At 34.9% G+C, this 11,941-nt stretch overlaps 1 protein-coding gene across 2 annotated transcripts in view; it reads left to right on the top strand.

Moving 5' to 3' along the window:
- The window catches only part of CHORDC1 (cysteine and histidine rich domain containing 1), a 43,143-nt gene that overhangs the window by 24,169 nt on the left and 7,033 nt on the right, over positions 1-11,941 (top strand). Inside the window, exon 12 of one of the 2 annotated variants that reach the window (XR_003428901.1) lies at positions 268-325. The exons of the other annotated variant lie outside the window; for it this stretch is intronic. The gene's annotated coding sequence lies outside the window, so the exon portion shown is untranslated. The remainder of the gene's footprint in view (positions 1-267; positions 326-11,941) is intronic. 2 annotated transcript variants of the gene reach the window in all.

The following is an 11,941-nucleotide window of genomic DNA, read 5'->3' as shown; positions in this document are numbered from 1 at the left end:
CCGGAGCCTGTGCTCTGCAGCGGGAGAGGCCACAACAATGAGAGGCCCGCGTACCGCAAAAAAAAAAAAAAAAAAAAAAATATATATATATATATATATATATAAATTGAAATCAACCTATCATAGACATCTATAGGTCAATGTTGTAACTTCTTGCTGTAACCATATACTGGCAAAGTACTGCAATGATCTATTTTATTAAAATTTATATTTTATGCCAGAGATTTTAATTCTTAAGTGAAACTTGTTGTGTTTGGTTTTCTTTAGACAGCTCAACCAACTAAGGGTGAAGAGAACCTTAAAGAGTTCTTGGAAATATTTTAAGGTGACGTTTGGCTATTGCTTTACCATGCCTTGCTTTAAAAAAAAAAAAATCAGTCATTGCCCAGCCCGAAAATGCATGTCATACATATACCCATAGTAAGTAAATTCACTTAAAAGCTTAAAAGTGGGAATTGCCTGGTGGTCTAATGGTTAGGGTTCCGTGCTTCCACTGCAAGGGTTCGGGGTCGGGGGGTCGGGAGGGAGGGGAGGGAAGCTTAGAAGCTCACTTATGAGGTCTGCAACCTTTTATTATTTTTTTAATGGTTGGGTACTTTTAAGTTATCTATTAGAATGTTAATAGGTTTGGTTTGTTTCATTGCAGATTATTTTGACCTGGCATACATATTTGATATTTATTTTTGTCTATGTTATAATTCTGTAGCCTCAATTCTGGAATGCAAGCTAAGTCCAGCTTGTTTTTAAGTTTTGTTAATAGGTGTTTTCTTTCATTTCTTTTGTTTGTTGGGTAGGTGGGAAGTTGGTTTTTTACCTGATTGCTTCCTTACTTCCCGAGTACAACTTAAACTTATCTGGAGTTGTTGCATGCCTTGCTTATTTTATTTACGTGTAGATAGATAACCTGCTGCTTTAAACATTTGGCGTTATCTCTAAAATACTGGATTTGCAAAGGTTTTCTTGTGGTTTTTTTTTTTGTATAGTTGTTTGATTTTAAGTTTTTATATAATTCTTAGTTGTGAAGAATTCCTTGAAAAACAGTTTTTCTAAAGAGCATGTTTTTATTAAATGCTAATTAATGCCTTTTCTTAGTTTTCCAATTGAGTAGGCCACGTTTAATGTCTACTGAAGTGAAATAAAACTTCCAGCCTTAAACATTTTTATGTTGCTTAAAGATTATGTGTCAAAATAATTTTATTTGTTAATCTTTTTTGACTAAGCAGATACAGTGTTCAAGTGATTCAGTTCTTAAATTATCTTTTTTAAGACTGCTAATAGAAGTAAGATTACTGATTAAGCCTGGGAGAGGGTAGTCTCTCTGAACCTGTAGTACTTTCCCCTCCTCCAAAAATGAGACTAGCTGAGTATATTAATGTTTTTGAAAACACTATGATCCTTTTCTTCATATTGCTCATTTCAGTTTATAGTTCCATATTTATTATTTATATGATTAATTTGTTAATGTTCGTATACTCTTATAGACCACATACAACCTTGACTGTGTTTTGGCCAACAATTTTGTCCCCATTTTCTAGTACAGTACTTGATAAGTTGGTTGGCTCATGTAAATATAAAGACGTAGCACTTGTTATGGGCCTGTCACTGTTCTAAGGAGTTTTATGAATATGAACTTAATCCTCATGACAATCCTATGAGGTAGGTTCTCTTGTTACAGTCAAGGAAACTGATTTATGGCACAAGTAACTTGCCCAGTGGCAAAACTAGTGAGTTGTAAAGGAGAGCTTTCAAACTCAGGCACCTGGCTTTCTGTTCTGTGCTCTTAACTGCTATTTTATGCTGCTTATGTCTGTCAGTTGAATTAGTGGGTTCCATAAAACTGGCACATAGCATGGAAAACTAGTAACACTGTGTTTAGTTACTAGGAACAAATTTTACTTTCATATGTTTTGTTAGAAAATAAATTTATAAAATAAAGTATGTAGTCCTTTTGTCTGTACAGTTTTGGTTATAATAATAGCTGGATTAAAAACTTATCATTTATGTTTTGACAACTCTTACGGTCTCTAGTTTCTCTAAACAGCTTCCAAAGAAATGTCAGAATCCTCAGTTCAAAAACGTTTCCATTGCCATTTTGATAGTGATGTATTTTGTATATAGCTTGTAGATAGGAATTGTTATCTGTGTGTTGGATAAAATGTGTAATGAAACAGCATCAAACTTATCTTTGTTTTCCCCATTAACTTGAGAGTTGGTTAAAGCAATCGTGTTTGGAGCATAAGATATGCAGAGGAAGGACAGATAAGATTGTAAACATGGGGATAAATAGCAAAGGATCATTTGAATTGTTGGTTTTCATCTTGTAGACCAGGCCATTGGTTATCAAAATACCACTTCAAGACCAGAGGTGTCAGCATCTTGAAATCTGTTAAAAATGCAAATTCTTGGTCCCCAACCTGTCAGACCTACTAAATCAGAAACTGTGGAGTGATACCCAAAAGTTTGTGGAAGAATTTCCATTTTATTCTGTTATAGGATAAGTTTGGGAAACACTAGCAGTGTGGAAATCTAATTAGGCTTGCATTCTTTTTTTCATCAACTTAATTTCTTTTAAGTTAACTTTTTGTTTCAGAACAGTTTTGGATTTAAAGAAAAGTTGTGAAGATAGTACAGAGTTCCCATATATTCCACCCCCATTTTCCCCTATTTTTAATATATTGCAGTAGTATGGTACATTTGTTACAACTAATGAACTCATATTGATACATTATTATTAACGAAGTCCGTACTTTATTCAGATTTCCTTAGTACTTTACCTAATGTCTTTTTTCTGTTCCAGGATCCCATCCAGGTACCACATTTCATTTAGTCATCATGTGTCTGTCCTTGGTCTCTTCTTGATTTTGGCAGTTTCTCAGACTCTCTTCAAAACCCTTAACGATTTTGAGAAGTACTGGTCAGGTATTTTGTAGAATGTCTCCCAATTGGGATTTGTCTGGTGTTTTTCTTAGGATTAAATCGATGTGTTTTGAGAAAGAAAAGCACAGGGGTAAAGTGCCATTCCCATAAGTGCTGTCACGGGTAAGTGCTGTCAACATGGCTTATTACCATTTTGATCTCCTGGCTAAGGTAGTGTTTGTCAATTTTTAACTGTAAAGTTACTCTTTGTCTGGTCTTCTATCGTTTAGTTCCTTCTGTGTGCAGCCCACACTTAAAAAGGGGTGGGGAGCTATGTTCCACCTCTGAAGGGTGGAGTATCTATGTAAATTATTTAGAATTTTTGTGTGTGGAAGATTTGTTTCTTCTCCTGATTATGTATTTATACCAGTGTAGACTCATTTTTATACTTTGAATTATAATCCAGTGTTACTTTGTTTCTCAGATTGTCCCAGCTTTGGTTATTGTAGCCTTTCAGTTGGCTGTGTGTCCCTTTGTCATATCCTTGGCCTGTCATTGTGGGTTTACTTTTGGTTTTGTTTTGGTGGTGTTCTTTAGCACTTTCTTACCTTCTGGCACTCCAGCATGCTCCAGTCAGTCATTTATCCAAAGATTCTAGGTTCTTTTTATTGGAAAATGGTATTAGAAACCAATATCTGGATATTAGGTGTACTCATTGCTGACTTATCTTTGTGTCTAGGTACACTCAAGCTGATAGCAAGGAAATATATGTGTGTATGCTAACCTGTCTATACACATATCTATAAATATTTCTGTAGGTAACTATCTATAGTAAGGTGAACGTGAGTTCATACTTAGTTCTCCACCACTACTCCGTTACCACACAGATCACTGCAGCCTCCTCCCCTAGCTTATGTGTAACTTCACACTCCTACAATAAAAACCTGGCTTCTGTCATCCACTGTCCATTTACTTGTTCAGTTTCAGTATACATGTACAGCAGTATCAGAATTTTTAACCTAATCTCCTATAGGAAACAGATTTATTAACTGGAGTAGTGCTTAGGTAGTTTTTTGCCTGTAGTCTTACATTTCTAGACTCCTACAGTCTCAGAGTTAGCTGAGCACCTTTTCCCCCTCACTTCTTTCTTTGAGGTTTTTTCATATATTTGTGATAAGGCTTGTATTTTATTTTAGAAAGATCATTGTAGGGAATTCCCTGGCAGTCCAGTGGTTAGAACTGCACGCTTCCACTGCACAGGGCCCAATTTTGATCACTGATAGGGAAGTAGGATCCCCAGGCCACACGGCACAGCCAAAAATAAATAAAATAATCATTATAATAAAAGGTGCAATTAGAAGTGTTTTAAAGAGGAAGACCCTTTAGGACGAGGGCATGAAATATACCAGAAGCAGTAGGAAGAGAAGAGGATAAATTAAGAGATTTATCTTGAATTCAAAGAAATTAGGGATTAGAGGGTGAAATTTCAAGGATAACTCCTAGATTTTGAAACAGAAGGAGCCCCTAAACAAGATAGGGAATTTTGGAAAAAGTGATTTTTTTACGGAGGACTCTTGAGTCCAAGGAATCTGTAATGCCCAGGTAAAGTAGTCCAAGCTATTGGTAAGTTCTGACGCTTACAGTGAGCCCATGTCTGGCTCTCAGAATTTGGAAGTCATAAGTAAATAGGCAGTAATGTAAATATACCATTTAGCTAACTTTGAGAATACAAAGTTGATACTGTTCTGAACTTTTGAGAGCATCTTGCTTTAACTCAAAAGCAGTGACAATTCCTGTCCTTTGTATGATGCAGGAGTACACTGGCATTGAGATAAGTAAGCCTTAACAAGGAGTGTTGAGGCTTCCATCCTGAATGTGCAGAGTGTGCCACCTAAACCACCTGTAATGGGTCCCCTAGATGAAAGGAAAGTTCTTTACCAGAAGAATGCGGAAGGAAGGCTGGGTGGATGAAAAACAACATAAATTCACCACAGGCCCTTGATTCTGTCAGTATGATCATTAAACAATTTTAGTGCTAGGCATAATATATTCTTATGGTGGAGGAAAATGTAAAGATTATTTGTTGGAAATAAAATCCACAAATTTTAAATGATGCATTAGGCTTATTAGAATTGATGGCTTCCTTATAATTACAATTGTTTGTAAAACTTTAAAAGGTTTCCTAATTATGAAAGCTGGATTCCAGACTGATCCCAGACTGGCCCGAAACCAAGTTGGACTGTTTTTGTTACCTTAATGATTCCTGCCAGCCCCACCCTCCCTTGCCCATAATGCTACTTAAATTATCATCATAAAAAGGCTGAGTTGGACACAAAGGAAGGGAACCAGTTTAAGGAAGCAGAAAGCCAATGTCAGGATGATGAAAATCAGAATTGAGAGATATTTAGTTAGGTGGAATTCTTGTCCCATTTAAGTAGGTATATAGTAATAGGGCTTTATAATTCACTTGATCAGATTAAAATACTTCATAAATTCTGTTTGTGATTTAGGCTTAGGAATTTAGGAAGTACTGGTTACAAGTAATTCAGAACTGTAGACATAATGATGACTAATTTTTTATTCAATAGGTTGGCAATTCAAGTGTGCTAAGCACTTTGCTAAGTGCTTTTGATAGCTTTTCATTTTATCTTCAGAATACCCCCATGATTATATATTATTATCCATATTTTATGGATAGAGAAACAGGCAAAGGAAGCTCCATAACTTGCCTCAGGTCACAATAGGTAGCAGATGGCAAAATTGGATTTTAAAATGAGGGCCTTCAACTTCAAAGTCCTGTTTAAACTCTCCACCATGACACTGAAGACATCTGAGTCACCATGCAAAACCTAAAATTGGAACTGCTATTTCTTTATTAATGTTTAGTCTTTTCTTCCTTAGTATCAAGTGAGTGAATTATCATGAAAAGATAATGTGCTTTTAACTTCTGCAGTAGTTAATTGAGCCATTGACTTTCTTGATAAGGACCTCTATAGGGCTGATGGGCTATTGACAAGAATTAGGGATGGCTTCTGCAGGACTGTAAAACGCCCACGGCAATGAATTTGTACTTTGCAGGCAGTTAGTTCTAAAGGCTTGTGCATATAAATAACCTTGGACTTACTATCATTTGGAATCTGGAACAGTTTTCTACATCTGTATTCTTAGATGTTGATGATTGGAAGACAATGTACATAGGCAGATAACATGTCACTGTAATGGGGTGAAAGAAGCAATGCATTAAAATTAAGTATTAGTGCATTAGACAAACAATTCACTCGTAACCTAGTTTTACATGATTGAAGTTTTCATTTGTGAAAAGTTAGGGAAGATGTCCCCATCAAAGTACAGGGAAAGACACTTAAACCTGAGCTCTAGAGTGTTTTAATGAATCAAGAACCACATGTAAAATTATTATGTTATAAATTATAGGACACTTCTTCCAAAGAGAGATCTGTAGCCTACATGGGTGATCTTTTTATATATTATTATGCTTTGCCAGATAATCTTGAGGCTAGTTGAGGTAAGGTTTCTTAATATTTTTTCCTCCCAAAGGAATTGTTCTGAGTTGGTAGGTATGAAATTTACAGATTTTATTAATGTTTTTGGTAAGATATAAAAGTTTGTGAGCATCTTCAATTATTATAGCCATCCCTTTGCTTAATTATTTCATTTCATTCAAGAAAACATTTTTAGCTACTTCGTATGTGCTGGGGATAATTACCAAACACACTGGCCTCTGCTTCCAAAGATTCCAGCAAGGAAAGCAAAAGGTCATCAAATAAAAACTATGCTAAAGATCAACCTGTAAAGAGTCGCTGTGAGAGCATGTTTGGTAGATTTTATACATGGATTTTTGGAGGGGTAGACACTAGAGTCCTGAAAAAAAAATGGGTAGGAGTTAACCAAATAGGAGGGGGGGATGGAGAAAGACAAGGATGTGAAAAGAACTGGAGTTGAGAGATGACAGTGGCCTCTTAAGAAAACTCTTGTTAGTCTGCTTAGCCCCAAAGCTTTCTATCTTGCCCTCGCCCCTAAGCAAACACCTCAGCCTTGGTTTTCGGTTCCTCTAGATTCCAGTACGTCGTGGTAGTTCATACAGCCATCAGAAACTCTGCCGATATTCCCCTTAAAGTGCCTTAGTATAGGGCGAATCTGACCTTTAGCCCATGCCTAGAATTGGCAAATGTCCCCAAGGAAGTAAACAGTTGTTGCTCTCAGCAGTATTTGGAGACTTTAGTACATTTAGTTTTCATTGCTTCCACAATTTTTTGATATATCTAAAAATATTGTGCATTTAATACATTTTTTTTTTTTAGTAGCTGGAACTGGAGTGATTGCCTGCCAGTACCTACTATATCATTCCTGGGAGTGTGGAAGTCCCTATTGAAAATCTGTAAATAGAATGTAGCATGATCACATTTAGGAAGATCATTCTGGCTGAAGTTACTATGATTGTGATACAACAGGGGAAAGGAAGTTGGGTGATTTGAAAGGAAGTTTTTACATCATTTAAGTGAAAGATATTGTTGGCGTGAATTCAGAATAATCACACTTGGGATTGAAAGAAGTGGATGAACACAGACTTACTAAAAAGAGAGGAAACAAAGAGCAAATGACTAAAGTTAAAAAGCAATGACAATACAAAGACTAAAATCCATTACAGTGTGGTAGTTATTTCTCACGTTACTGTTTTACTAAACTCATTTCTGTACTTCAAAAGTCAGGATTGGAGGAGAATTATTTTCTTGTATCTCATCTCCATATATAAACTTGAAAGTTGGAAGGTCAATTGATAGTTTTGAAATTCTGAGCTAATATGAAAAATATTAAAATAGCCCATGTATGCATCTGTAAATAAGTGTTGTTTGTATCCTCAGAACAGAAAAACTAGTAAATTACAAAGATAGAAAAAGAGGTTTCTATTTTTGAACTTTATTGCATCCCAGAACTTTTTTTCTCTTCAAAGTTAAAACAGCCTTACTGTAGTTTTTATTATAAGAGGAATATATTCCAATGTAAGAAATTAAAGCAATACAGAAAAGTACAAAGATAAAAAGTCCACCACCCCAGTGTAAGAAGTGTAATAAGTACTGCTGATACTTGTGTGATATCTGTACATTCAGTTTTATCAACATATTTTTTTTCCAACAATAACTTACAACTTACCAAAAATGAAAAATGTTTATCAGTTTATCAGCTTTATGACTATTATGCCATAAGTTAAGCAGTTTCCCATTGATGAATATTTAGTTTACTTTTTTACTATGATAAAATGTTGCAGTATCTTTGTCACAAATATTGGCATTCTTTCCAATTTTCTCTAGAATAAATTTTTAGAATTTCTTAATGTATATGCCTATATTACATTTCATATGCTTTTTATTAGTTTACTTTTATATTACTCAATATAAGCAACATGTTTAGATTTTTTAAATGATCAAATTATTGCATTATAATAGAAATTTATGGCTTATTTAAATTTGATTTTAAAAGTCAGCAACAGGGAATTCTCTCGTGGTCCAGTGGTTAGGACTCAGTGGTTTCACTGCCATGGCCTGGGTTCAACCTCTGGTCCTGGTCGAGGGAACTAAGATCCCCCAAGCTGTGCTGCAGAGCCAAAAAAAAAAAAAAAAAAGTAATAAAACATTTGTCACTAGCAAAATATTTCTTTGCTATTTCACAAGTATCCTTATGAGAAATAATCTCTTACTCAGGATGTGGACCAAGAAATAGGATATGCTTAGGGGAAAAAAGGTTTATTTTTTTTTCTTTTTGGGGGGATGATTCTTTGAGCTGGGAGATGGATAAATGGGAGTTTATTGTATGTTCTCTATGTTTGTGTAAGTTTGATGCTTAATGAGACTTGAGGTGCTGTTCTGGGTGTACAGGACTCAATCTCTTCTAGAGTGTTTTTTTGTTTTGTTTTAGTATATCTGATATGTAATGTGTAAATTTAAAGTGTAAAACGTTAATTGGATACATTTATATATTGTAATATGATTGCCATTGTGGTGATAATTAGCACCTCTATCACCTTACCTAGTTATCCTTTTTTTGGTAGTTGGAATAAGTTCTCTTAACAAGCTTGATGACTGTAACACGATACTATTGTCTGTACTCCCTGTACTGTGCATTATATCTCTAGAGCTTTTTTACTACTTATTGTAAATTTGTACCCTAAACAACATTAGTCTTGTCCCCCACCCCTTAGCCCCTGCTAACCACCATCTTATTCTGTTTCTGCAAGTTTGACTTTTTAAAATTCCAAATATAAGCAATATCATACAATACTTGTTTTCTGTCTGACTTAATCTCACTTAGCAAAATGTGCTGAGGCCATCCATGTTTTCACAAATGGCAGGATACCCTCCTTTCTTCGTGGCTGAATAATATTCCATTACATTATATTCCATTATATATATTCCATTATATATGTACCATATTCTCTTTATTCAGCCATTGACAGACGCTAAGTTTTTTTCCACATCTTGGCTATTATAATGCGGCAATGAATATTGGGGTACACATTTTTTTTTGAGTTAGTGGTTTCATTTTCTTCTGAAAAATAACCCAGAAGTGGAATTACTGGATCATGTGGTAGTTCTATCTTCAATTTTTTGAGGAACCTCCACACCGTTTTCGATAGTAGCTGTGCCAGTTTATGTTCCTACTGATAGTGTACCAAGGGTTCCCTTTTCTCCACGTTCTCACCAGCACTTCTTATCTCTTTTCTTTCTGATGATAACCATTTTAACAGGTATGAGATGATGACTCACTGTGGTTTTAACTTGCATTTCCCTGATGATTAGCGATATTGAGCATCTTTTCATGTACCTGTTGTCTTTGGAAAAATGTCTTTTAGGTCGTCTGCCCATTTTTTAATCAAATTATTTGCGTTTTTGTTTCTGACTTCTCTATATTTCGGATATTAACCCCTTATCATATATGTGATTTGAAAAAAGTTTCTCCCATTCTGTAGGTTGCCTTTTCATTTTGTTGTTTCTTTTGCTGTGCAAAAGCTTTTAAATTTGATATAGTCCCATTTGTTGATTTTTGCTTGTGTTTTTATATCCAAAGAAATCATTGCTACCACCAGTGTTGAGGAGTTTCTTCCCTATGTTTTCTTCTAAGAATTTTAAAGTATCAGGTCTTATGTTTAAATCTTTAATATATTTCAAGTTAATTTTTTTGAGTGGTGTAAGATAACGGTCCATTCTCATTGCTCTGCATGTGTTTATCCAGTTTTCCCAACACAATTTGTTGACGAGACTATTCCTTTCCCCATTGGGTGCCCTTTACTCCCTTATCCAATATTACTTGACCATATAAGCAGAGGTTTAATTCTAGGCCCTCTAATGTGCTCCACTGGTCTATGTGTCTATTTTTGTGCCAGTATAATACTTTTTTTTAAAATTGAAGTATGGTTCATGTACAACATGTTTCAGGAGTACGACATACTGATTCACAATTTTTAAAGGTTATATTCCATTTATAGTTATAAAATATTGGCTGTAGTCCCTGTGTTGGACAATATATCATTGTAGGTTGTATCTTTTATACAGAGTAGTTTTTAGTTCTTAATCTCCTACCCCTATTTTGCCCCTTCCCCCTCCTCACTGGTAACTACTAGTTTGTTCTGTATACCTGTGTGACTGTTTCTTTTTAGTTATGTTCACTAGTTCATTTTATTTATTTGTTTTTTAATTGAAAGGAACATGCTTTAAATTCTATAGAACTTTACAGTTTTCAAAAGTTTCACACATGATTTCATATAATCCCATAAAAACCCTTTTTTTAAATCACCTGCCTCTGTATTGCTCCCCCTTCCCTCTCTGCACTGATAAACACTAGTTTATTTTCTGTATCTGTGAGTCTGTTTCTTTTTTTGTTATATTCATTGATTTGTTGTATTTTTTAGTTTCCACATATAAGTGATATTATACAGTATTTGTCTTTATCTGACTTGTTTCACTTAGCATAATACCCTCCAAGACCATCCATGTTATTGCAGATGGCAAAATTTTCTTTTTATGGCTGAGTAGTATTCCATTGTGTATATGTGTGTGTGTGTGTGTGTGTGTGTGTGTGTGTGTGTGTGTGTATCACATCATCTTCATCCATTCATCTGTTGATGGACACTTAGGTTGCTTCCATATCTTGGCAGTGGTAAATAATGCTATGAATATTGAGGTGTGTGTATCTTTTCAAATTATGGTTTTCCCTGGATATATGCCCAAGAGTGGTATTGCTGGATCATATGATGGTTCTGTTTTTACTTTTTAAAGAACTCCCCCATACTTTCTCTGTTTACATTCCCTCAACAGTGTACAGAGTTCCCTTTTCTCCACATCTTCATGAACATTTGTTATTTGTATTCTTTTTGATGACAGTGATTCTGATAGGTCTGAGGTGATATCTTACTGTGGTTTTAATTTGCATTTCTCTGACAATTGATATTGAGCATCTTTTCATGTGCCTGTTGACCATCTGTATATCTGCTTTGGAAAAATGTCTATTCAGGTCTTCTGCCCAGTTTTTAATCAGGTTGTTTTTTTGATGTTGAGTTGTATGAGTTGTGTATATATTTTGGATCATATCATTTTCAAATATTTTCTCTCATTCACTAGGTTGCTTTTCATTTTCTTGATGGCTTCCTTTACTGTGCGAAAGCTTTTAAGTTTAATTAGGTCCCATCTGTTTACTTTTGCTTTTATTTCCTTTGCTTTAGGAGACAGATCCAAAATAATACTGCTATGATTTGTATCAGAGAGGGTTCTGCCTATGTTTTCCCCTAGGAGTTTTATGATTTCCTGTCTTGTATGTAGGCCTTTAATCCATTTTGAGTTTATCTTTATATGTGGTGTTAATGTTCTAATTTTATTATTTTACATGTAGCTGTCCAGTTTTCCCAGCACCACTTATTGAGACTGTCTTTTCTCCATTGTATATTCTTGCCTCCTTTGTCATAGATTAATTGACCGTAAGTACATGGGTTTATTTCTAGGCTTTCCATCCTGTTCCATTGATCGATGTATCTCTTTTTATGCCAGTACCATATTATTTTGATTACTGTAGCTTTGTA

Source organism: Aethalodelphis obliquidens, unplaced genomic scaffold, assembly GCF_003676395.1.
Source record: "Aethalodelphis obliquidens isolate GAN/ISIS:26980383/991018 unplaced genomic scaffold, ASM367639v1 scaffold60, whole genome shotgun sequence".
Classification (NCBI taxonomy): Eukaryota; Metazoa; Chordata; class Mammalia; order Artiodactyla; family Delphinidae; genus Aethalodelphis; species Aethalodelphis obliquidens.
This window is presented reverse-complemented; position numbering and strand designations above follow the sequence as displayed.